Below are 26,398 nucleotides of genomic sequence, written 5' to 3' on the forward strand. Positions count from 1 at the left end.
TGCGGATTGTCGAATAGACACCGCAGCTGCCGCTGTCGCCCTCAAGCAACTTGGCAACGCTCTAGCTACCGGGTCTAAAGTCGAGGAAAAATACGCACATGGACGCTGCTTACCACCGAATTGCTGCATCAAAACACTCAACGCACAACCTTCTCTCTCATGAACGTATAGTGTAAATGGCTTACTGTAATCAGGAGTACCTAACACAGGAGCCGAACACAACGCATCACGTAGTTCAGAAAAACTTTTCTGACATTCTTCCGTCCATGGCAAAGGAGTCGAAACATCTTTGCACGTGAGAGCTATCAATGGCTTCGCTAACAGTGAAAAGTTCGGAATCCACTGTCTGCAGTATGACGTGATACCTAGAAAGGCACGCACATCTCTCTGAGTTGTTGGCACAGTCATTCGAGCAATTGCTGCAATTCTTTCAGGGGTCAACCTTCTTCCCGCCTTTGACAATAAGTGACCTAGATAGGTTACTTCTTGACAACAATATTGCAGTTTAGAAGGTGACACTTTGTGATGTAAGTCACATAGATGCTGTAACAGTGACACTGTATCAATTCTACAAATTTGTTCAGTGTCAGCAGCAACCAACAGATCATCAACGTACTGAATCAAAGCCGCACCAGCCGGCAACACAAACGCATCAAGTTGACTCTTAAGAGCTTGGCTGTAGATCGATGGACTCTCACAGTAGCCCTGAGGTGCGCGTTTGAACCTGAAGCTACGACCACCTAATGAGAAACCGAATAAATCTCTACTTTCCTCAGCAATCGGAATGCTAAAGAACGCATTCTTCAGATCGATTACCGAGAACCACGATGCAGAGGCTGGAATCAGAGTCAATAAAGCTGTAATATCAGGCACCACGGGAAACTGTGGAACAACAATTTTATTCACCTCCCTTAAATCAATAACAAAACGATACACGGGAGGCTTGGATGGATCAGTTCGTTTCAAAATAGGTAACACAGGACTATTACACACGTTACCCCGTGTTTCCTCGATAACATCTTTATCGATCAAATCATAAATGATCGCTAATAGTGCTCGTTCACCATCAAGAGAGATACGATACTGGGGAATGCGTGGCAGTCGCACGTTGGATTTCAATTGAACAACATAAGGTGGTATATCCAGCAGGCCCACATCATTGGGACCTGTCGCCCACAAAGAATCAGGAAGAGAACTCAATTCCGGTGGGAGCTTATCAGTCGACAAATACATAGGAGAGATCACTCTCTGACCCAACGTAAGCTCCACTCCCGCAGGAGAGCAGTACAAAGTCGCATATAACCGTTTCAACAAATCCAAGCCCAAAAGATTCTCGCCACAACCAGTAGTCAAAATCAAAGGAGCCTCCAACTCACAAGACCCAATGGAAAGGGGCAAAGGGCTAGAAACTGGATTGCTAACAGGGGCGCCAGAGAATCCAACGGAAACATTCGTTAAGCCAGACAAAGGCGCGCCAGGGAGTTTCGAATGCATGATGGAACTTTTCGCCGCACCAGTGTCCAACAGAAAAGGCTCAACTACGCCCAATGTCGTGACTGCGACATAAGGCCCTCTCTGATCAACCGGAACTGATACTACTCCCTTTCTTTGTCTATGGCTGTCCTAGTAAGTACCGTCCGCATCAACATCATGCTCAACATAATAGTCATCTACATGATACTGTGCACATCTACCAGACAATGGATCGCGCCGATCAAAGCAATTTTGCGAATCTGATGAGGTGGCGAGACGCTCATTCTGATTCTGAGTAACACCGCAACCTCTACCACGTGACGCCTGTTGAGGACCACTACGCCCTCCTCGAGCCGAAACACCATTGTTCCGGTCACGCAAAACTGGACAATTAAACTTCAAATGGCCCTCACCCCTACAATATGCACATTGATTATACCCCAACACAAAGCGAGGTGTAGAGGAGGTAGTACGCGACTGCGATCTAGAAAACTGCGGCTGCAATCGATTTGGCTGTTGCGAGTCATTTTGATTCGAGCGCGGAGGATACGCTTGCTGCAATAAAACCTTTGTTTTAAGATCCTTCCTTTTCTTATCTGCGCGTTCGCTTTCTTCCTTCTCTCTATTTTCGTAGTATTGGGCCGTGGCTAATATCTGAGCAGTGGTAGAAACGGCCCACGAACTTTCAGAATTCTTCAACTTGTTGCTCAGTTCAGGCAAATTTATCAACGAACAACCGCTGACCTCCCTCAGAGCTCATATCCTGACCACTATGATCAATAAATGCCTCCTCAAATCTCGTAAAGAAATCGGAGACACTCTCATCCTTCTTTTGCTTGCACGCAGACAATGTGTCCCAATTAACGCGTATAGCTGGCATAAGTGTCTTCATAAGTGTAATTATACTCTGGGGCAGATTCTCAATGAGCTGAGGTTTAGCCCCACCAACTTGCCGTCCATCAGCCGCCGCAAGAGCAGCCCAGTCACCGCCTAACTCAGCTGCGTGATTCTCTTGACGAATTTTCGCCCAAATCGGTTGAGGTACTACATTACCAAACAACATATCAATATCGGCAAGGTTCATGACAGTAGCATCCACTAATTGGGACAACTCCTTATAATAACCTGCAGGATTTTTGCGGGGGTCAGGCAAGGTTTGCTTTACCTGCAAAACTTCCGATCGCTTCCACGGGAGGTGTATCCAAACTCTCTGAAAATGTGGTGGAACAACAGGATTAGCAGCAGGATCACCTGGCATCCATATTGGGGGAACTTCCCGCATAGGATACTGACCTGGTTGTGCCATCCACTCCTCAGTGGCATCCTTAAACAATGCTCGAGGTTGCACTGTAGATCGAAAAGATAACAGACGCTCTAAAGCACGTCGGACATTACCACCTACAATCATACCAGTCGAAAATTGATTCTGAAGCTCAGTGATCTCGGGCGGTACATTATCTACCTCCTCATTATCCCATTCTTCTCTCAAGAATTTACACATTTCCTCGAACACGAATCTTTGCGTGGGCTCATTAAACTGAGAAAATGTCTCAAAAACTATACGTGAAGCGTACTTCACAGGATGCCTAATCCATTTACGCGCCATTTTCACCAACGACTCACGTTCCCTACCATCAGGAATTTGACTGCGCCTCTGAGCAACATCAGAAAGATCTGACCCGAGTACTGGTCCAAAAAACGGAGAATAGAGAGTAGCGACAGCATTAAATATACGACTACGAACAGAAGGGGAAGAAGAAGGAGGCACAGGAGCAACAACATTAGGAGGAAACGTAGAAACAGTAGCAGTAGTCGGGGTAACAGGAGTAGTAGTAAGATTGGGCTGATGAGATACTGGCAAAGGAGCAGTAGGAAAAAGAGCGGGTAAAGGAGGATGAACAATTTGCGGCACAAGAGGATTTGGAAGAACAGGAGGAACGACAGGCTGACCAGCAGCCACCAAAACAGCAGGTTGAGGAACAAGAGGATTCGCAGGACCCACAGTATCTGGAGCATAGGGAGGTGGTGATTTCAATAGATAGGACAATATGGGATCTTCTACCACTTCTTCTCCTGTCTTATCTGTACTAGACGGTAAAACCGGATAACATTTATCCACCGCCATATGATGAAGTCTAGCACAAACTTCCTGCTCCTTCTCATCTTTGTCTCGCTGATACTGTTCTGCATTTCGCATCACCGTAATGACACCTTCTCTCTTATTTTTCTTCATCTGTTTGATTTCTTTCTGCTTGGCCTCTTTGCGCCATAATCGAAAGGAATCAAACATGGCCGGCCTAGCCTTCTTTTTAAACAATTTAGCTTCAAGATTATCTAATATTGCAGTTTCGAAACTACCATGTGATGGCCAACTAAGAACACCATCATTTTTAGTGTAACTAATCCAATATTCATTATATACAATAGGACCTACTCCGTGGCGACTATAGAGCTCATAAATTGGAGTTCCAAATGGAGGTATCGGACATGAATCCTCCAGTCGGGAATCCGTGCTGCAACATTTAAGGAAACCAAACAAAGTACTACGGCCAGGCATCGTGCACACTAACCGAGTTTACAAACTTCAAGGGCTATCGAATTACGATGTCCTCGCAAAAATGCAAGACCCTTGGTTTTTGGCAATTGCAATCGTCAAATAAAACCCAACAACTAAGAACCAACAACTAAGAACCACAAATGCAATGGAACCATGCAAACAACAAAGTAACCGTCCCAAAAAGGAACTACAAAACCATGAACTCTGGGAGCGAACCACAAATACTTAACTGAAAGAGCAATGGCGTCACCAGGAAGGCCCGTCTATCGTCTCGCCGTACAAAGGACTACGCCAGGCGCCAAAACAGGTCGACAGTCAGGGCATCAGTCCGTCGCAGCCGTCAGAAGGCGGGAATCTTCGCGGGAAAAGTCTTCGGGCCACTTATTTCGACAACTGGATCGATGAAGCGGGGTGCACCTTCCCTCGGAGATTTCACACGAAGTTCCTCACGATCGTCGGGCTTTGGACCGGTACCGCTGATGTCGCCCCACGTTGGGTGCCAACTGAAGGACTGGGCTATTCTAAGGCCCAGCGGTGCCAGGGGACAACACCTGAAACCTTCGTGGGTTACCTGTTCCGGCGTACAAAACACAGAGACACGGGACACTTCCTGCGGCGTCAAAGATCAGCGTTTATTTACTGCAGGGATACAGAAATTGCAAGAAGTACACAACGTGTAGGTTCTGAGAGACTGCTTCGAATTGCGAAAGTGGATCGCTCCTTTTATACACATTTTGGTCATTGCACAACATGACGAACAAAAGGTTACAACTCAGTTCCCACAGTAAACTTCAAAAGGGTCGCATTCATGTTTCAGAAGCCCGGAACATAATTACAGCAACATTGCCGGTTCCCAACTGTAAAAACACATCATCCCCACATTAAGCACATTCCATTCTGACTGTAAACGATTTAGGAGAAGGGACAGAAACAGATGTAAAGGAAAAAAAAGGATGCACAACAGATTGGAAAAGAGTGTAGAGAGTAATAACGGAAACTTGATTGCAGGATCAAAGACCTTGTGCCTAATGCATGCATGACTGAAACAATAGACTGGCACGGCAAGATGAGCCTCGAGCGGGGCCATCTGCCTTGCCGTGTCATTTCCCTTATCATAAATGACACCTTCAAAGGAACACGTGTCCTTCGTGAAAGCTTGGGAATCCCAGGGTCACAGAGCGGACAAGGTCCGTTCGCTGGCTACTTGAGGGCAAGAATCAAAATGGATGCCGCGTCTAAAATGGAACCCGAGGGTTTGGATGGACATACCTAGGAATGAGACGAACCGTACATAGTAGCGTAGCGAAAACGCGTACACCCACAAAACTCGTCATTTGCGGTTCGTAGATACCAAACTCGTCCATATTCGAACACACCCAAAAAGTGTCATTACGATTCCCACGGAACCTCAACCTTACTATAAAAGGCATACTTGCATGACTGCTGAGATTAAGAATTGGTACGTTCTTATTATGCCAAAAATGTTTTCCAAATTTGGCAATTTAGTACCTCACAAAGAAGCATGAACTTTGCTTAATTTTCCTGTGGCTGCTGTAGTCAACTTAGCCAGATTTCTGCAGATAAATGTCCCATCCATAATGGGCAGGATATCAGGATGCAGAGAGACAGAGTTCTGTTGTCCTGCCGTCATATGAACGATCACACGTTGTATAATAGGGTGCCCACTAGAGTTCCCCCTGTAAGTATTGATATATTGAAAAGATGATTTTTGTGCAGTGATGTTACCATATACCATGGAATAACTGGGACAAACACACAACTACTTTGCACATGTGCAAATAGACAGGAAAAATATTTTACAGAATTTTCCTGCTTCTTGTGTAACTCAGAATGGAGCAAATACATTTTCCTTGAGCACTTAGTACATTAACATTTTTGCATGAGGAAAGTGTTGCAACGCTGAAACTTAGGTAACGGGGAACAGGATAAGACCCGTACCAAATATCCTCCCTTCGTCACAGACCAGATATCACATTACCACTTTCACTCATGCAGTCATTGGTGGGGCCCACAACACCAACATTCACACATCACTTAACACTGGTCTGCACTTACAGGAGAGATGAGTGTTTCATGCGCTGACATGAAAGGAATACCTTATAACCTATAGGAAGAAAAGTTATATTACACATCTATACACTAATATCCTTACATCTACAGATCTCAATCCTAAACATCAAGATACTCCTCCCACGTGATCAGTGGATCATTTAGTTGGATTAGTTATTGGTGATTTAGAACCAGCTAAAACACATTTAACATTTTGATCTTCCCTCCTTCAATAAATCACAAATGCATTTGTTTGTTAATCAATATTTGTTTATCTATTTATCGCAAAGAGTTAAGTTTACATCTAGAAAGTATATTAAATCTTATGTAAAACACAGAACACCATATTTACCTACTCTGGCTATCGGGCGTCCTCTAAGTCATCAAATTAGCTGTCAATCAGTCGGTATTCAAAAGTTCTTCATGCAGCACGCTACAGTCCCAAGAATGGACAAGGACCAGAGACGTGCAAGCATCTATCAGTGCCCATAGATTTTACAAAGTTCGCAATTCATCAAGGAAATGGCAGCATTCAGTCTGTCAAAGATTCAGGAAAGCAACAGTCACTCTAAATAGTAGCGTTGCGGAGGGTCACCGTCGTTTCCATCAGCAAAAGGAAAAAGGGAAAGTAAGTAAGTGCTCTCTATTCTACCGTCATTTTTATAATAAAAGTAATGTCAAGATGTAGCATTTTGCAAGTTTTGGGCTTTTCTAATTAGTCGGTTGGGATCGTCCGGTGAGGTTTCACACAGTTCAAGAGGTTATGTAATGGTTTTTGGATTTTTCCGGTTTCTTGTAAATGTCCTTTGTTTGGTACTTGGATGATTTCCCACCATGGCCTTGTTCGGGCACAGTGTGGCAAGAGTCATGACGAGGCCACAGGAACAAACTGATGCGCAGTCGCACTTCGCCCGAAACCTCGTGGAATGGTGGCCATCACGTCGTGTCACGTTGGCGGCCATTTTGTATTTAGGCCGAAAAGACAACTTAAGCGAAACAAACACAAAAAGTAATTAATACATAGAAATAATGAATAAAATGTTAACCCCTTACTAATCCCTCTATGTGCTTGTAATTATCTAGCGTATAGCGACATTTAAAGCATTTATATTCACCCATTTGATGTCATCTGGGGCAATATAACAAAAACGTCACAAAAGCAACATATATCATGCAGTATTCTATTTACTACATATACTACTGTTAATATGCGTACATATTTTAGTTAAAGAAGTTAATTAGCCATGCGAAATGCAAATTCCATGTATATTTCATATAATAGTAATGTTGATTAAAAACAAGCAAACTTATTTAGTAATATTACAATTAATAGATTATTTACTTAGTATATTCATGCAGAATAGGGGGGTATACAAAATTGTTCTTCTACCCGCTCCATCAAAAGCATGGAAGATACTAATTATGAAAACATTCTGGTTAACCTTACGAATCTTCACTCCTATGGCTGGAGATGGAAGCTGGTCCTAGACCTGTGGTCTGAAAGAAAGCCAGGTGACGAGTTACTACTGGATATTACGTCACTCTGCTCCTGTGAAACCCCGCCTTGTGGAGCCCTTCTCAGCTGCAGGTTCAGCTCTTGGCTCGTAATTTGTGGACCTTCAGAAAAGTTTCTAAGTCCAAAGTTAAAATTGCTGAAAATAACAAAACCCAACCTTTAGCTGACAGTGGCTCACTGCAAGTCGACTTCATGGCATTTGACTTCCTACAGTTTTCTATTTTACCTAAATTGGTTTGGAAATGTTAAGTTCTTTATTTGTTAACAGTATTGTTGTTTTGATGTTACTGCATTCTCTACATGCATTTATCTGAAAAAATCAGAGTTTATTTCTGAGGGGTCAGATTGTTTTGAAATAAATAATTCACAACTCAAATCACAACTGGTCTCTTCTTGACTATACTTTTACAATTCTCACTGCAAAATTCACTTCAAAAAGGGTAAATCTCATTAGAGCTCAAAAAGTCTCAATGAATAATGGAGGCTGTTGTACACTGAACAGATATAGAATGGGAAGAACTAAGACTCAGATGAAGCTTAACCAGGAACAAAAAAAGGAGCAGTATGTAAATCTGAGAGACACAAAAAAGGGTTGTAAAAAAGAATGACAACAGTGTGATAGGGAACACAGGAGATCATACTGTGAGGGAGCTTGTAGGGAGAATAGTCAAGCAAGGTGAGGTCTGTATCTGATTGAATCATCTTAGCCAAACAAATGATGACAATGCTCTGCCAGTGTACAACCATGATGTACATCATGAAAATATACACTCTTGCCTGAATTGACTATTTTCTCTACCATTATTGACCATGGATGCAGAGCGGAATAGTATTACTGTCATGGAAAGTAGAGGATTTTAATTCTAATATGAACGCTGGTTGACACTAGGAGAGTAGTGGTGCTTCAGCAGGCAATGTGGCCTTGCTCCTGGAAAAGAACTCAAAAACCATCTGGAAAGAGGTCACATGAATGACTTGAAGCCCAAACATAAAATGGAAGCTATTGATTCTTGTTATGGTGGAATCATCTATTAGGATATTACTTGTTGGACATGGCCCTCTCTGCAGGGTCACCCAAGGACTTTTCTTCCCCTTGCCTTACTGTGCTGAACCCGGTATTGGTGGCTTTTAGGAATCTGCACACTTTAGCCCTGCCAACCAGTGCTGAACTGTTTGTACTCTCTACGTAAAATATGGTTAAATGAGCTGACACCAGATTGGTGCAATTCATTTACTTATAAGTCCCTATTATATGGCATTACCTGTACAAAGGACCTGTAAATTAAATACTGCTAGTTGGCTGCAGCAGTCATTTGGGCACCAGCTAAAGTAACCTTTTTAAACAGGTCTCGGGACTGCCACTGCAGCCTCTAGTGCAGTTTTAAACAGCTATTTCAACCTGGCAAAATAATCCTTTGCTAGGCCGAAACCTTTCCCCTTAATAGCAGGACCAGCCTCACTTATGCCTGAATAGGCTGTGTCATGTCTCCATACAAAGGAGTGCCTACGCCCTGAAGTTGGCTAAGGCTGATAGGGCAGGTCACTTGTGCTTTTCAAATGCTTGGCTTTGAGGTGTCCCCTCTTCAAAAGCACTACTGCTTTTGAAGAGGGGCTGGAGGCCCATAGGAATGAATGGGAAGCCAGTTGCCATTACCGATTCGGTAAATACCGAATCGGTAATAGGGGAGGCATTATCATGGGTGGCAGGGTGTCACATTGACACCCTATTGCACCCCTGATTCGTGCATGTGTGCACATGTGGCGCACATACATGCCCTAAGGGCATGTATGTCTGCCACATTGCACATTTCAAATAGCACAATAATGCTTTTTTACAGGTATTCGTCATTTACCATCAACTTTTAGTTGGTGGTAAATAACGAATCCACACACCGACCAGACACTCCCCCTACATATCATTTCAGGATTCAGTATTTACCAAATCGGTAATTTTACCGATTCGGTAAATTACCGAATCCTGAAATATGCCCCCTACATAGCAAAAGCCTAAATACCGGTCGGTAACGGGATATTTACCGAAAATCGGCCGTTACCGACCGGTATTTGGCTTCCTACATATGGCCCTTAGTCACAATGCTAGGCCTGTGGTCAAATTTAAATAATAAATTACATGCAAATCGCATTGCATTCGAAAGTGCATATTTTGGGTCAGGGCAACAGATTACTTTGGACAATCAGTAAGAAATATACTGGCTTAAAAAAAAAACATGTGTGATTCACCATAATATGAACCCTGACATCTCACAAGGTCGAGGTTGAATGACAGATGATACATTTCCTAATGGGGTCGCAAATTACTTGCCTCATCGATATTCATGAAGCAGGTCGCAATTTGCGATCCATTGGGAATGGCCGGCACTCGCAGAGATGGTGGCCTCCTGGGGTCAGCAGCCCACAATGTCTGTGATTGTTTTTCAATAAAGCAGTTTTTATTTTATTTTTTAAATGCAGCCTTAAAGGAAAATGGGCTGCATTTAAAGAAGAAAAATTAAACGTTTCTGTTTCATTTTTTAAGGGTACGCACTAATCCGTGGGTTTACTGCCTGCTCTTAAAATCAATCCATTCGCAAAGGGGTAGGGGTTCCCTGGGGATCCCTTCCTGTTTGTGAGTGGCTTACCACCTACTTGAAGTAGGTGGTAAACTGCTAGTGTTTTGCGACTGTAAATGCGGTCGCAAAACAATGGTACATACCACTCTGACTCGCTATTAGGATGGGTCGCCCTTGGCATGCCCCTTCCTAATAGCGACTCGCAAACAATATTTTGTAAGTCACTGACTCGTAAAATACCATTTGTACATACCAACAACCTTTTTGGTGCTAGCAAACAGGCTTATTTTTCCGTTTGCGACTGCAAAAAATGGCCGTACATCTGGCCTGTAGTCTTTTGTGTAGTATATGGTGCTTAAAGAGTCTTCAAATTTGGCTGGAATTTTTGGCCAAAACGTTTTTTTTTTTTTTTTTAGAAAATGCAATGTCTACCTGAAACTGTCATATTCTGGTGGTCTGCTTATTGTTTATTTTGCATTTCAGGAACAAGCCCCTAAAGTAGGTATTTGTTTCTAAAAGAAATATAGCAATGCTCTGTCAGCTGTGGATTTTCTCCAATTGAGTGGGGTCATTTTTGATCTGTCCTTTTCACAACCACAGGGCCTTACAAAATGGCTCTGAAAAGGAAAGAAAACATAGCTGGAAGCCCTGACTATAGCACCGCCAGGTGGGATGCCACCATTGCAAACCCAGAGGTTTCTCTTACTTTAAATGAGGTGGGGAAACTGTGAGGCGGGCGGAAGAGGATCACACCTGATTTACAGTGGAGGACGTGCTCCAGGTACCTCTAAACTAGCTTATTAGTAACTAAGAGACATATTTATGACTCGGTTTGAGTCACTCGGGCACCAGGCAATGTGCTGTAAGACTGACGCAAATCTTAAGTCAGATTTTTGAAGCTACACAAAGCACTTTGTGTGAATTTGAGTGGCTCCAAAAATCTGGATTAATGCAACGCAGTGCAAATTGCTGCGTTGCCTTACTCTGCCCTGGGTTGGCTTTCTATGGGCATTGTGTGGGTGTTCTCACGCGATTCCCATGGCTTTTTGATGCATTCTAAGATTTGCAAGACCTTTTAAATCTTGGAGTGCGCCAAAAAGATGTGTCTCCCAAGGACAGTGGTAACAAGGAGAAATATCTTTTTTTCTCCTCGGTACTTCCTCTTTCAATGTGTGCTGCATTTTACAGCACACATAGAAAGAGGAAAAAGCCTATCGAGATTGTTTTTTGCAGGAACAATCCTGCCGACAAAATAGGCACCGCTGCACCGTAGTGCAAAGGTGCCTGGGTTGGTGCTAGGCAGTCAAAACTTCACCAGTGCTAGGAAAAGGGAGAGGAATGCACCAAATTGGATAAATACGGTGCATTCCTGCCTTTCACTGTGATTCATGGCAGCACAGCAAGGTGCCCTTCGCCACAAAGTCTTAAAATATCGCCTTAATTTTCACAGAGAACACAGAAACAATTATGTTTGTGTTGAATGTATAATGAAGCACTTTAATAGTAAATAACGGGAAAACAAAGTAGAAAAGGGTGTCTAGCCTTGAATCAGTGCTTAATTTGCAAATGAAAGCTCCAATGCTCAAAGCAATGCTCAGATGCCCGCAGCCGGTGCTTTTAAATATCAGTGCTCTGACTACCAGTCTTCAATCCACCTCACGCCTCTTTAATCGACTACCAGACACCCCCGGCCCCTTTATCTCACTCTTGCTGGTTCCTCCTGCTTTCTCCCTTCGAGACGGGCTTTCCATCTTTCTCTTCTTTATTCCTCCTGTGTTTGTTTTCTTCCCCTTCTGATCTCAGGAAGTGCCTGCAGAGGAAAAATAAGTCATAAGTGCTGGTCCCCATCCCCAAAAATGAGTGCCGGTGGCTCCCACGGGCAACCAGCGGCTCAGATTATGCACTGGCCATCAGGAAACTTTTACTTGAATAAAGGCACACAACCATATACAGCGCCACAGGATGGCTGTTGGTGTGGAGCAGAGTTCTAATGGAGAGAAAGATAAAGTTGTGCAACTTAAGAGGAGAATCTAAATACAATCTCTTGATCTGAATTCTGCCCCCAGCAGAGAGAAATAGGAATATTGATTACTTCGGAAGGAGCCCTTCAGATCTTAGAAGCAGCTGGCGAAAGGCGAGTGACATATACATGGAGGGGGAAGTTTCGAGTATTTTAGTGTAGAGGGATTCAACTTTGAAAACAAAAATGCGTGTACTTTTCAATCATGGCTCCAGAAACAACGTGATAGCAGTGAGTAGCAAAGGCAAGCAAGCTATCTTACCTTGTACATTAACCTCCTCTCTTCTCAAAATATTACGGCACAGTGAGGGCCCGTTGCACAATTACGTATTTAAATTCAATTTACGAAGTTTCATTGCCACCTGGCGCATGGCTCGTAGGTCGCGCGGAAGCGCCAATTAACAGTTCGCACTGCAGCCTGGCTGCCTGTCAGAGGCTTGAAATATGTGCGCGGAGGAACACGCGTCTCAGCGCGCGCCAAATGGCGCCGTACAACGTGCCGACTGCTGGGGGAACGAGATTGCAAACATATGTCAGTATGGTGGATAAATAGCAGAATTTGTTCCGCACAAGACGTTTACGAAAACAGGCACTTTCTGGTCTGACGCTTGTTAGGTTTGTTGCTAAAGAACGAGATCTTTGTTTTTTCAAGTCTCAGTGTGACATCCGCTCCCGCGCCATTATTGCCACGAATACAGGGAAGACATGTACTAACCATTGCCAACTTTACAAATATTAACAGTTGTGTAGGAGGGGAAAGGAAATCTGTGCATGACACCCTCCACGGCCAAGTGCATTGCCAGGAGCGTAACGAAACTTGAGGGGGCCCCTGAAAAGTGCACAGTTCTTTTACACCACCCCTTCATTGTAGCTGAAGTGGAAGAGGGGGCACTTTTTAAAATGAACCACAAAACACAAATAATAAATAATAATAATAAATGACATTTGTAAAGCGCAGCAAATACCCGGAGGTGTCCTGGCGCTATCTAGATCTTCTGAGACAAAGCATTAAGTATTACAATGGCATTAGACATACCTCTCGCGTATAACGATTCTCTCCCCTGAGTCAAACTCCACGAGCTTCGCCCAGGCCTACTTGTGACTTTGTCCCCGTCTGGCGCAACCAGATATCCATAGTTGGTGTTTTGTGTTTTTTGACTCCATTTTCACGAAATTCTTTAAAACTGAGAATCTCTCATTCAACTGACTGGATTTTTGTTGTTTTGGTCATTGGTCTTGCTTTATTTATTAAAAAATATTCTGTTTTACTAACTTGTTGTGGGCAGGTGCGGCCATTCGAGATACGTACGGTTGGGCGTGGCAGCGGTGGGGCCAGTTGGCGGGTAGTCGACAGGATAGGTAAAATTAAGAAAAAAAATAACTAAAACCTCTTACCTTGCACCCGCTGCATCGCCACTCAGCAAAAAAGCAAGCACAAGGTAAGTGTTTTTTTTTTTAGTTTAATTTGACCTATCCTGTCATCTGACGACTCCCCGCCTTGCCCCCGCGCACCGCTCTTATCTGTGCCAGCCGCGCCTGGGTGTAGGTGTCGGTTTTGTGTGGTTTCCTTAACTTTATAACTATTTGAAGTTTTGCACACATACTTTACAGATTGCCTCTGAATTTAGTCTGACTGCTCTGTGCCAAGCTATCAGGGGTTTGAGCACAGGTTAATTGGGGTTAGCTTGTGCCTCACCGTGCAAAGGATTGTGGTTGCTGCTTGGCCAGGGCTCACAGCCCATTCAAACAACAACCCAAATTCTAACACTGCCCAACACTGTTCTGCTCCCCACATGGACTTGTCACAGAAATCTCCACTTAGCATTTATCCCGTAAGATTCATGCATCATTCACACCCCAATCCTTCAATCATTCAACTTTGTAATCTTTGTAATACGAATGCAAACACAACCACAGTTGAAGCCTTTAGCATTCATTTCACTCAATATGAAAAAACTCATTTATTACATAAAATGGAAGAAAATATGAAGTTATTTAGCCTCAAGAAACTCATCCCGCATCTTTGGAAGAATCCCCTCTCTCATCTTTGGAATCAGAAAATATCAAAGGAAAACTGGTAATGAAGGTGGTCATAGCAGCAGATCCTCTCACTCCCAAGGGTCGACTACTTTCAAATCCTCTTCTTGCTCATCCAAAAAGTGTGGCAATACTTTTCAATTAATTCTTACCCTGAACATTTTTCAAAGCATGGGCTGACCTAGCTGCTATATATGGCTCTGCCAAAATAAGTAGGAAAGGGGGTGGCCTAGTATAAAATTTACCAGGACTGCAATATGCACAGCTATAAAATTGTTTCAACATTTAATTCATTTCACTTCAAAATAAACAATGATCATATGCAATTTTATCATGTGAGCTTCCACGATATACAAGATCATTCAATGTGTATACATTTATACAGTAATAAACACAAGTTACTAATGAAATAATTTTTCAAACACCCAATGCATTTCGGGACATTTGTAGTCCCTTCTTCAGGGGTAAGCTGTTGGAGAAGAAAGGAGAGTGTATGTCAGAATCTGCACGGTGCGTGAACAGAATGTCGTGTTTTTTAATTTAATAATGAGGTATACGATACCTTTCAGTAGTTCACATGAGTTACATGTTTGTATTCTGTGGAGAGAGTTCAAGACAATGAAAGTATAAGAACAACTAATCTCTCTGTGAATTAATAATGATAAATAATGCAAGGAGCCCCGATTTCGTACCTGGACAGTTATGTCATTTTACACGATTCTCATGTTGCTAACGAGGAAGAATCTGCAGAAATAAAAACTCTATATTAACTACGTTGTGTGAAGCATTATGTCTGGATACACTCAATGCTTAAAGCCAAGCTCACCTTAATAACAACAGTTCAGGTGGCGGTGAAAACCGTTACTGGAGCAGTATGTTACTGATCTGAAAATAAAGGACAAACCTTACATTCCAGTCAAATTTTTAAGTGCAAACCCATAGAAATGGGGTCGTAAAGTGTAACGTCCTTACCGATTCGAAGAAACGTTCGTGATGAAGTATGTCTCGGTCGAAGTTGGTAGTTCATCAGTATCAGGTGAGTAAATAGTCGCGCTGTAAAGCGTGGACATAGAAACTAAAAAAAGACTACGAAGCACCATGATCGCGAAGAAAGATTCGAGCGTTACCTCTGCGCTCAATACAAATCTACGAAATCTATTCACCTTAAGTGCAGTGTATAGATCATCTGATTGAAAAATAGAATGTTATTAGAACCATCGAAAATGGTTCGAATAATTTTCAGAGTAAAATGAAGACGCGATGAAGCATGCTTAGTGTGCCCGGGTCGTATGTCAATAAAGTTCTGAAAAAAATGAAACCTGAACGAATGTTGTTGATGGATGTATATAAATTATGTGACCGCCAGAGTGTACCTGGCTTCATAAAATAGTGTGAGTGAGCGTAGTTTATGCGCTGAATGTCAGCAACAGTATATCAATTTAAACATAATCAAATAATACATATGAATCATATGGTCAAACATAACGTCAACAAATATAAAACATGATCATAATCAAATATTACGTTTTATGGTCTATGTCTAAGGGAGTTCAGAAAAAAAGAACCAGTGTGTGGGGAAATATATGTGCGTGTAATGTCAGGTAGGAAATAAACGTGGGTTGAATGCATTATAAGTTAAAGTGCTTTCATATTGAGTCGGGGTCCCAGGGTGGAGTACAAGTATCAGATATGAATATTCTTTTAAAGAAAGCAAGCCATCTCAAATTTGTCGTTGAGTCCGTGCGGAGTAAGAGTTTTAAGCTTCTTAATCCAGAATGCCTCTCTTTGTAAAAGATACTTTGAATTGTCGCGATCTGTGTGTTTTGGTACTTCTTCGATGATCTGAAATTTCAGTTGGGCAATTTGGTGCCGTGATTCCTCCCAGTGTGTCGCTAAGCTAGACGTCGTGCTTTTGGTGCGTATTTTGCTTTTATGTTCCGTCAATCTGATTTTCATTTTCCTCTCTGTTTTACCGACGTATAGTAGCCCACAAGGGCATTTTATTGTGTAAATAACATTTTCTGAGTTACATGTTGTGTTGCTGTGAATTTTAATTTTTTGACCCGTGGATGGATGCAATAAAGTATCACCTGTTATTACATTGTTGCAATGTGTGCAGTTCCAGCATTTCTGTGTGCCTTTACTTGGTTCAAGAGACCTTATTGGTTTTTGTTTTTTGGATAATAATTCTTTCAAGTTTTGGGCTCTTGTGAAGGCGAATAGTGGTTTCTCTTTGAAGAGATCTTTGAAATCCGTTTCCAATTGGAGTAAGTTCCAGTGCTTGTTGATAGTTTGTTTAATCTTCCTGGATGCTGTGGAGTATTTAGAGACAAAAACTGTACGTGTGCTCGTGTCTTTTGGAACTTTCTTCAGCAACTCTTCACGTGGTCGGGTCTTGACTTTGTTTAGTTGTTCTAAAACAAGTTTCTCAGGATATCCTCTGTCTGTATAGTTCGTTATTTGTTGATGCCATGTGGATTCACATGCCATATCTGTAGAAGAAATTCTTCTCGTTCGCAAAAATTGGGACACTGGTAGATTCCGGATCAACGAAGGAGGATGGAAACTGCTGAAAAGCAGAGCATTATTTCTGTCTGTTGGTTTTTTGTACACACTCGTTTGTATTTCGCCTTGTCCAATGTCAATCCATACGTCTAAAAAAGCAATAGATTTGCGGCTTATTGTATGAGTGAATTGAATTCGAGGATCGATCAGGTTTAGTGTACGTATGTTATTGATAAGTTCTGGTTCTGACTGATTCCAAATGAGGAAGATGTCGTCTATGAAGCGTTTGAAGAATATAAGACCTTCTTTCCATGTGGGGTCCCGGAGGATATAGTCATGTTCGAATTTTGCCATAAACGTATTAGCGTATGCTGGTGCTCCTGGAAATCCCATAGATGTTCCATTTAGTTGTATGTAGAACTTTTCTTCCCAACAAAAGTAGCTGTTTTGTAAGCAAAACTCCAGTAGTTGTATAATGAAATGCTTAGGTATTTGTGTATTTTCTTGTTGCAATAAAGCCCATTCAACTGCTTCAATTCCGTTAGCATGTGGTATCGAAGTGTATAATGCTACTACATCAATAGTGCATAAAATCCAATTTTCTGTATTTAGGTGATTAAACATTTGTAAGTTTCTCAGGAAGTCCGTAGTATCTTCAATGTAAGTCTCCCAATTTTGAACAAATGACTGTAAGAATGTATCGATAAACCTGCCTGGTTTTTCAAATATTGAGTCGCATCCGGAGACGATAGGTCTAAATGGAGGATCCATCAAATTTTTGTGGATCTTTGGTAGTAGGTAAATTTTGGGTCTCCTTGGGAAGTCAGTCCAAAGGTATTTTTTGGTTGGTAGGTCAATCCAATTGAGTTCTTCCGCTTTATCCAACATGAGATTGAGATTGTTGGAAATTTCCTTTGTAGGGTCTTTATCAAGTCTTCCATAAGTGTCTTCGTTTGTGATGTGTTCGAGAACTTTCCTTTGGTAATGCTCGGAGTTCATGATTACTAATCCTCCCCCTTTATCTGCTTTTGATATTGTAATTGTTGGGTTTCTGGCGAGTCTGATTAAAACACTTTTTTCCGCTCTACTCAGATTGTTTGTTTTACTAGAATATTTGCCAAAATAAGTACATTTTATGGGCTTCCAGCTTGTCATTGGTTCTTTTTATGCACTCGGTTCCATGAAAAATGAATTCTTTTACAATCTGTAGACTGTTAGTGGAATTTAGTTCTACTATTAGGGTAGTTAGGGATGACTGGAATCTTACATTAGACCATTCATCTATGTAATTATAGGGGATAAAGGTCTTTTAGCTGCATGCCACCGACCTGACAAACCCATGTCATGCATACTCAGATCTTGTTCCAGGATTCACTTCTGTCTAATCTCCAACAATGTACTTCGGGTTTCAACTCACTGCTTTATCCTTGAGAAATGCATCTTGGTCCATTCACTCTTAAAGCTGGGATTGGATTTGGCCTATGGTGCTCTCCCATTTCTGATATGAAGGACAAACTGGCCCAAATATAAACTACCACCTGAGAATGAATTGCTTAGGAATCACACACAATTGTTCCTGGAGCAGAATAGGGATTCTGCAGCTTTTGCACACATTGTTTGGGCTACTGGCATAGCTACCATGCATGGACAGATGACGGTGGACTTGGTGACAGCCAAGTGTAGGTTCGAACTAGAGCAAGATTGCCATAAACATGTGATCAGAGGTGCAAAGAAATTGAATAATATATTAAGAACCTCAGATTGTCTGTGCCTATTGGGAAGTAAAACGTTCAAAGGTAATGCTCTATTCTCTTCCAAGACGGAACATTCCTTGTCACATTTGTAGTGGCAACATTATTATTATTATTTTTTTTTTTTAACTTTTATTTTGCATTTTGGTATACATAAAGCAGTACACTAGGACAAGTAAAATCATTTGGCAAGTACAAGTACACATAATACACACCGCCATGGGTTCAATCAATGTCGCAGAATGATCGCGTATTACATAAATCAAGTCTTTCAACTCCCAACACATTCCCTGTTACAAAAGTCCCTGGAAATACATCTACTGCATGAACATCAAAAAATGGGTTAGTACCCAGTGTATCTGAATATTAACATGCACCTTGGGACAGTCTAACCCACCAAGTGACAACATTATGAACAGAAAGAGAAGGCACCACAGCTAAAACAAAGGGAAGCTCAAAGAATAATACTGGTGATAGCAAGATTGATCATGACTTCTTCACACGTTGTGTTGATACACCCAATGCATTTGCCATGTGCTTTCAGGACCTCTACTAATCTCATCAAATAAATGATACAACAACTGAAGACGCATTTCTTCCAAGTGTGCTTTGCGTACATTTTAGGAAGATGGCAGGTAGTTACAATAAAATGAGATTATGTTTGATGAAATTATAGAAGCTATTACAGCCATTCTGTGGAGGTAAGGTGCAGGGAAATCATGGGTTTTATAGTGAGATTTATAGACTCAATAAGGTTCAAGTTGCAAAAGTGTTGCTTTATGTTTTCAAGAAATCTGAAAACACCTGCATCCCTCTGCCATATCGCGAGCTCAATAGTGCCCTGACATGTCCCTAAACCGGGTATAGAGTATTCCCTCTGTGGCAGTTACTGACCTTTATCTGCAAGGGTGAGAGAATCACCTGCAGAAAGTGATACCCAACCTTATACCTTATTCTCAGGTTGATTTTATCTTGGATCGCTCAACAAGCAACCACCTCAGAACTCAGAAGGTAGGGTTGAGATAATCAAGGGGATGTAGTGTTGAGCTTGTTGGAAACAGTGAAAACCTTTGATCGGGCTGAGTCAGGCTTCATTTTTAGGACTATGACAACAGCAAGACTTGGACTTGAATTTAGATATGAAGTAAAATGGCTCCATACCAATCTAATTGCATCAATGTTTTTAATATCAACAGAGCACTTAGTAGGGTTGTTACTTATCCCCCTTTTTTAGGTCGAGCATTCGAGACCTCTTGTATATACTTTAGTATGTACTTATTATATACCTATATGTGTATGTACTATGTGGGCTCTGGAGATCAGCCCTAAGACTTATCTGCTTCCGCTTAGGGACTTTTTTCTGTTTAACTTCCTCTATTTAACTGTCTGGATAGAAAATGACCAGCAGAGGTCAGTAAAATACCAGAATTGCTTTCTGCTGAGAGACTTTCTTTTTCTGGCACTGGCTCTATTTAACTTTCTTGATAGAAAACGACCAGCAGAGGTCAGTAAAATACCAGAATCGCTTTAGCATTTTAAAGATTCCAGTCCTTAGGAATTGTCTTCCACAAGCACCAGTGGACAATATTTTTTTCAAATCTTGTATTTTCAGTGATATGACCACCAAAGGCCCTGATGTTATATTAAAAACAGAGCTTTGGACTATACCATTTTCGGCCGAAAGGCAACGTTTCTCTCCACGTATTCCCATACCTGGCGTGTCACGCAGTTTGGTACTTACTTTTTCTCCATGTAAAGGACAGTAGATGTTTCAGCACCCAGGCTAATGTGCTGCGTAGCTCAATACATATAAGGTCCCAAAGACGAGACCGATTGCATTGCAAATGCTTGTCTTAATGTTGGCCGTGGAACCACTGTCTGCTGTTTTTCAGCAATCTAGCAAGGGGATCACTACACCTGCCAGTGAGTACAAAATATTACTATTCACTCATGGCATTTTACTTACATTATTATCCCAGGCATTCTCTTTACCCATTGATGTTCATGACTTTTCCTAATTTTCAGGCTACAAACTCAATTGGGGTGCCACAAAAGCGACATTGGCAGGTTTTGACTTTAAATTGATATCTATAAATGTAAAGTATTTATGTGGGTTGGTAAATAGGGCCTGAAACGAATGGTATGGGACAAACTTGGCTCTCTGAATGACAAAAATCTGAATTACTTTGCTTGGTGATCAGCCTCACATGTCGCTCTGGGCAGAGTCCAAATTGTAATCATAATTGTTGCACCTCCAGATAAATGTGTCATGGGTATGTTATCCCTCTGTATTATGAAATTTGCTCTACAAGAGATGGATGACTCCATAAAACCATTTGTCTGGGAAAGGAGAAAGGCAGTTTTTAAGGTAGCAAAAGTATGTGTTGCTACCATGTTGTGAGGCCTATGATTTCCCAACAGAGACTTTACGCTGTAGTGCACCAAGTTTCACCATTAGTCACCGCCTCCCTTTTTCTGAAAGCCTTGAGAGACCCTTCGTTGGTACCCTCACATTTCTGGGTATCTTTTAGAGTACAAGAAAATTGTTACACAGGAATTCACATTCAACTACTATAGCGATTTAAGCATTTTGGAAGCTCACCCATAAGAAAATGAAGGGGCGTCAATTTATTCACAAGAATGCTCCATCATGGCATATTGCTGGTCTCCAAACTGGTAACAGCTTGTAAGAATGGTCCTCTAAGAGTATACCTAAACTAACTGTTGCTTTAAGAGTAGGCACCCTAAAAATATTTGGAATACTGACTTTTAGGTTCAGAAAGAAACCAGAAACTGAGAAATGGGTACTGTTAAGGACCAATAGACCTTCCTGTTACTGAGGCATAACAAGGGCCTGAGGACCTACCTTCGCATATTACAAAGTGCTGCACAATTTGTATTGAGGTAGGTTAACAAAGCATGAGGTTTCCTGCTGTAGATGTAGGCGTCAAACTATAATCTTCTACAGGTACTTTGGATTGCCCTAGGCTGGGCCACTACTCATGCTATTATTGAGAAGACTGACAACCTCTAATGCCTCTGCCCTTCAACCTTCAATCAGGCACAACACAACATAAGTGACATATGGAGGTATACACCTAATTGGGCTGGATAGCTAACCACTTCATCGGCAACTGTGAAAATTCATATTGTACAGCATTGAGGAGCCGTCACAATAACCATGATGGGCGACTAGCTCTGTCACATGGCTCTCTATGAATGTGTCATATACAAACCTCAAGACCTTTTTTTAACTTTTGGTCAAACCTGGGGTTTGTTTCTAGATCTGCATGTACCACTGTATCTGAGGATAGGTGCAGCATAAAGTACCCCCATTATTATTGCTACGATTACATCCACACAATTGCCAGCTGACCCCTCTGTTTCTGCAGACTTCATAATCACACAGTGACATATATTTCCCTTTTGCTACCTGTGCTTCTGCTTTCATGGGTTCCTGACAGTCCTCCTATTGCATTACACTATGAACAGCCTTATCTCCTCAGGAATCGTTTGCATTCTCATGCAGTGGGCCATAAAGCTTAGCATTGTTGCTCCAATGTCTGGAGATAAGTGCCAGTTTGCTACTGCTTGCATATTGTAATCCGCTAATTGTTTTCTGAATTGCATGTCACATTGATGTGATCATGCTGCTCAGAAATTGGTCCACGTTGTACCTTTTTTTCTTTCTTTCTTTTTCCTTCTTAACATAGGAATTGTATTGTAAATGATATTTTGTGACAGGTTGGGATGAGATTGTTGCCTCTCACTAACGTTTAGGCAGTCTTTTGCAATACAAATGATAATAATCATTTACAGAAGGAATGTGCCTCTATTATGCCAGCGATAGACAGAATGTTGCCAAGAATACCCACAATATGTCAAGGGTTTTGCACTATCATGCAAGTGAATGTAAAAATATTGTCGGAAATTGTATTTGTAAATGTATTTATATAGCTCTTACCACCCCTGACAAGGCGTTGAAGTACTTTTTCGGTGAGAAATTGTGACAATATATAAAGAACTTGTCTATATTATGCTAAAGGCAGCCAGAATGCCTATAATTTGTCAGCATTGAGCAGTGCGTAATTTGTAAAAGAAAGAGTGCCGATGCCCGAAACTCTGCTCAGAAGCTTTTAAATGTCATTGCTCCGAAAACCAAAGTTTGTAATCTGCGTTTCATCCTATACCTCTCTATTCCACTAGCAAGCATTCCCTGCAATTTTATCTCACTCTTGGGTCCTGCTTTTTCTCGTTGTGACACTATTTTCTGTCTTTATCATATTCAATTTTTCCCTGTTGCGTGTTTTCTCTCTATTGCGCTCAGTAAATGTCTAATGCGGAAAAATAAGTGCCGGTCCCCCAAAATAGTTCCTGTTGGCCCCCACTGGCAACTGCTCGGTCAAGTTAGGCACTGGAGTTGGACCACTGTTATGTCAGGGACATCCAGAGTGTCACCAAGATTGTCCCTAATGTGTCAGGAATGAGCATCTATTAAGCCAGGAACAGACCAAATGCTGTTAAGCATGATTATGTATAAAAAGGGTGAGTCGCTTATCTGTCACTAATTACAAGAATGTCAATAAGAACTTCATTTAAGACCTATTTCGCTAAAAGTTAACTTAAGAGTTCAATACCTAGAGTATTTTCGAGGATGGGTGACAATAATTCCAGTGACAACAGGAAGGTATCCTAGATTGCACACAGTATACTAGTGATGGAGCGGGGATTTGCAAAAAGAAACCTGCTTGTTTCGAGTACCCCTGTAATACGTGCTAAATTTAAGTAGTAAATAGTAATAATATGCAGCTACACACCACACATAGGGAATTGCTTTGCAATATGCATAGAATTAATCCTAACAACACATAAATAACCACATTTGTAATAATATTGTGTGTAGAACGTGTTATGAATGTATTGCATGGCATATTGCATGTATATGTAGTAAAAACACATGACGTGTGTTGCTTTGTCATAATTATTAATGCCGCTTTGTGCTTATGCTCTGCTAGGATAACAGTTAACATGGACTAGAGTTAAGGTGGGTGGTTAACAGTGAAGATTTCCTTACCACAATATTAATAAATGCCTGCTTTCTGTTCTTTTAGTAAATGGACGAGTCTCAATTTTGGGTTAAGTTATCCAAACTGTGATGAGTGAAACTTGCAGCGCGCATAAACCACGTGAACGCTGAACAAGATGAAATAGCATGACACTGTGAAGGATATGACGCTTGTTGTGCAGCCAACTCCAGTGACTCCGTGTCAAAATCCACAAAATGATGAATGTATTAAAATTTTTCCTTAAGTCGATACTTTCACCTCATGAGAGAATAGAGATGTATACTGAATATGTGGGAACGAAAAGTCTGACAATGGGGCCAGTCAAAGAAGTATGACTTAATGATAGGGTGATCATCCGCCTCACTTTTTGACCAATCCCGTAGCTAGAAGGGGTGATTTTAGCAACTTTAGTGGGATGGAAACTGTATGGTAAGGGTATAAAGAATAGGTGATTTAGGGGTGGGGTTAGAAGCGAGGGCGGCATATGCGGTTGCTGCATTAGGCGTGAGGAGAGAAAGGGTGCGCAGCGGATTTGTCAGGTTGCAGAGAGGCCTAGCTGTTCCAGTCCTATCCTTATCCTGATCTTAGAGTCTTTGGATCCCTGACACTGTCTGGGGGTCCCCTGCCGCTACCTAAGCCTGGGTGGTGGTTTTCATCGTTCTTATTCTTTGGGTTGGTATCTTTGATATCTCAAAGTTATAACCCATGTTCTGTTGTCCCTTCATCTATCTTTCTCAAATTCAGATTTGATTTATGCACATGTCGGATGTCTCTTCATCTATCCCCTCATGCAACTTATGTTTTCTTGAGATTGATTGCTTGTTGGCAGTTTAGAGTGTATTTTCTCTCATGAGGTAAATTTTGAGACTAATGCATTTTGAGTTAGATACATTTAACAAATTGAAAACAATGAGTCTGTGACTGTTTTTGTTCGTTTCTTAATTGAGAGACTGTTACCTTCAATTTTTCAACTAATTGGTCCATCGACCAAGAAGAAGGAAATTTGAACAAGAAGATTTATTGTGTAGGATATGAACTGTCTAAATTTTCAACTATTGAATATGAAGTGGTAAGAAATTCGCAACCTTTACACCAGTGCCATAGGGACTTGGGTGTATGTGTACGGGCCAAAGTAAATGAAATAATTGAATGTTCGTCCCTGCCCAGAAATTATTCGGGACGCGTTGGATCACTAGTATATACTAAAGATAGTATCTGTTTTTCAGGATAGCAAGAATATTGTGATGAAAACCCACTATAAGTTGAGGATGGTTGTTTTTATGTCAGAGATAGTCAGTGTACCAGGAATGCTCACAGTATGTCCGGGATTAGGCCTAGGAAATAAAGCTACCGCCTTGACTTCAACCTTCATTGCCCCCTCAAGCATACATACATTCTAGGCCTGACAAATTTAAAATGACACTGTCCTAATTCACATAAAAGTGCACCAAATAACATGCCACTTTACTGCGAGGTAATTCGCAAATTCGCAAGCTGTTGTTGTTCGCAATACTTTTGTCCATCCTCGCACCAAAAGTTGACAGGAGGATGCATTTTGCACTAAAATGTAGCGCAAAATCGCAGAATTGCAGTTCGTGCAATTTTTCAGTGAGTATGCAGATGTAAATTATGCCCATTTTTGCACACCTTCAATGCATTCAGACCACAGACACAAGAAAACATAATTACATAAGCTTTGCCCTCCCCTTCCTGAATTTTCACCAGGCAGACCACTGATCTTTCTGTCCTCCTCCTCCGGCTCCGAAGTCAGGTCCACTATCAATAGGAACTGTGCAGCAACAGGGAGGAGTGATGTTTGTCATGATTGACAGTTTTTACGTCTCCTGTTCAGGTTCCTCTCTCATCTGTCAGTCAAGAGAGGAGAGAGGGATTGGACTTTGCTTGAGCTTGAGCTTCCACTTAATAATCCTCTCACCTGTAGTAATCATGTCCGAGAGATTAAGAATCATTAGCTAAGCTGTTGGCCAGTCTTTAGACCCTCAGAATAGCTAATGATTCACTAAGTTGATGCTTAAAAGTGGTAGGCTCCACCCTTCTTAACCAATTGCCAGTGAACACCGTCTTCATAAGCGTCACAAAGTTGTAAAGCTTTCCTAAAGTCCTCCTGAAGGTCTCTAAAAGTAAACTCTGTAACTTCACACCCTAATTTTACTGTGTATGCGCACTGTGCATAATTTCAGTGGTGTGGCCATCATGGATTTATGAAAGCATATCTGATGTTTTTCACTCAAATGTTAATTTATTCACTTACTTTCCATGTGTGTTAAATTGACTTAATGTGCCATTACATACTGGTAATCTTCATCATCCCGATTAAGGTCCTCCTCGTCCCAGCCTTTACATAAGTGAGGCGATCCCGCCTCCCAACAGGCCATCTAAAACGCTAGTATTTCTTTTATGTTTAATACATAAACCCCTCCCACCCACCGCCATGTCTGGTTTTTTTCCAGTCCGAATGACGTGCTGTCGGAGCACTAGGTATGTTCCTCCATGTCATACTACGGTGATGTAAGTGTTTTTTCACTTCATATTTACTTTATTGCTGACAACATGTTTCTGCAATAAGTTTCTCCTCGCGCACTGACCTTCCCTGTGTCTAGGTAGGTCATGTCCCTGCTCTGCTTCCGACATGCTCCCTGCGCATGTGGACGAGGAGGACATATGAGGGGGTAGTGTGGACTGGCCTGTCAGTTCGGACTGGACTATTCCTACAGGAGCAGGAAACAACCTGATTTGCATATGGATGGTTCTTATCTGTAGCTGTAGAGTGAGGAAAAAATGGGTGCCAGAGTGATGACCACTGAATGAGATT

This window comes from Triturus cristatus, chromosome 2_2, assembly GCF_964204655.1.
Source record: "Triturus cristatus chromosome 2_2, aTriCri1.1, whole genome shotgun sequence".
In the NCBI taxonomy this organism is placed as follows: Eukaryota; Metazoa; Chordata; class Amphibia; order Caudata; family Salamandridae; genus Triturus; species Triturus cristatus.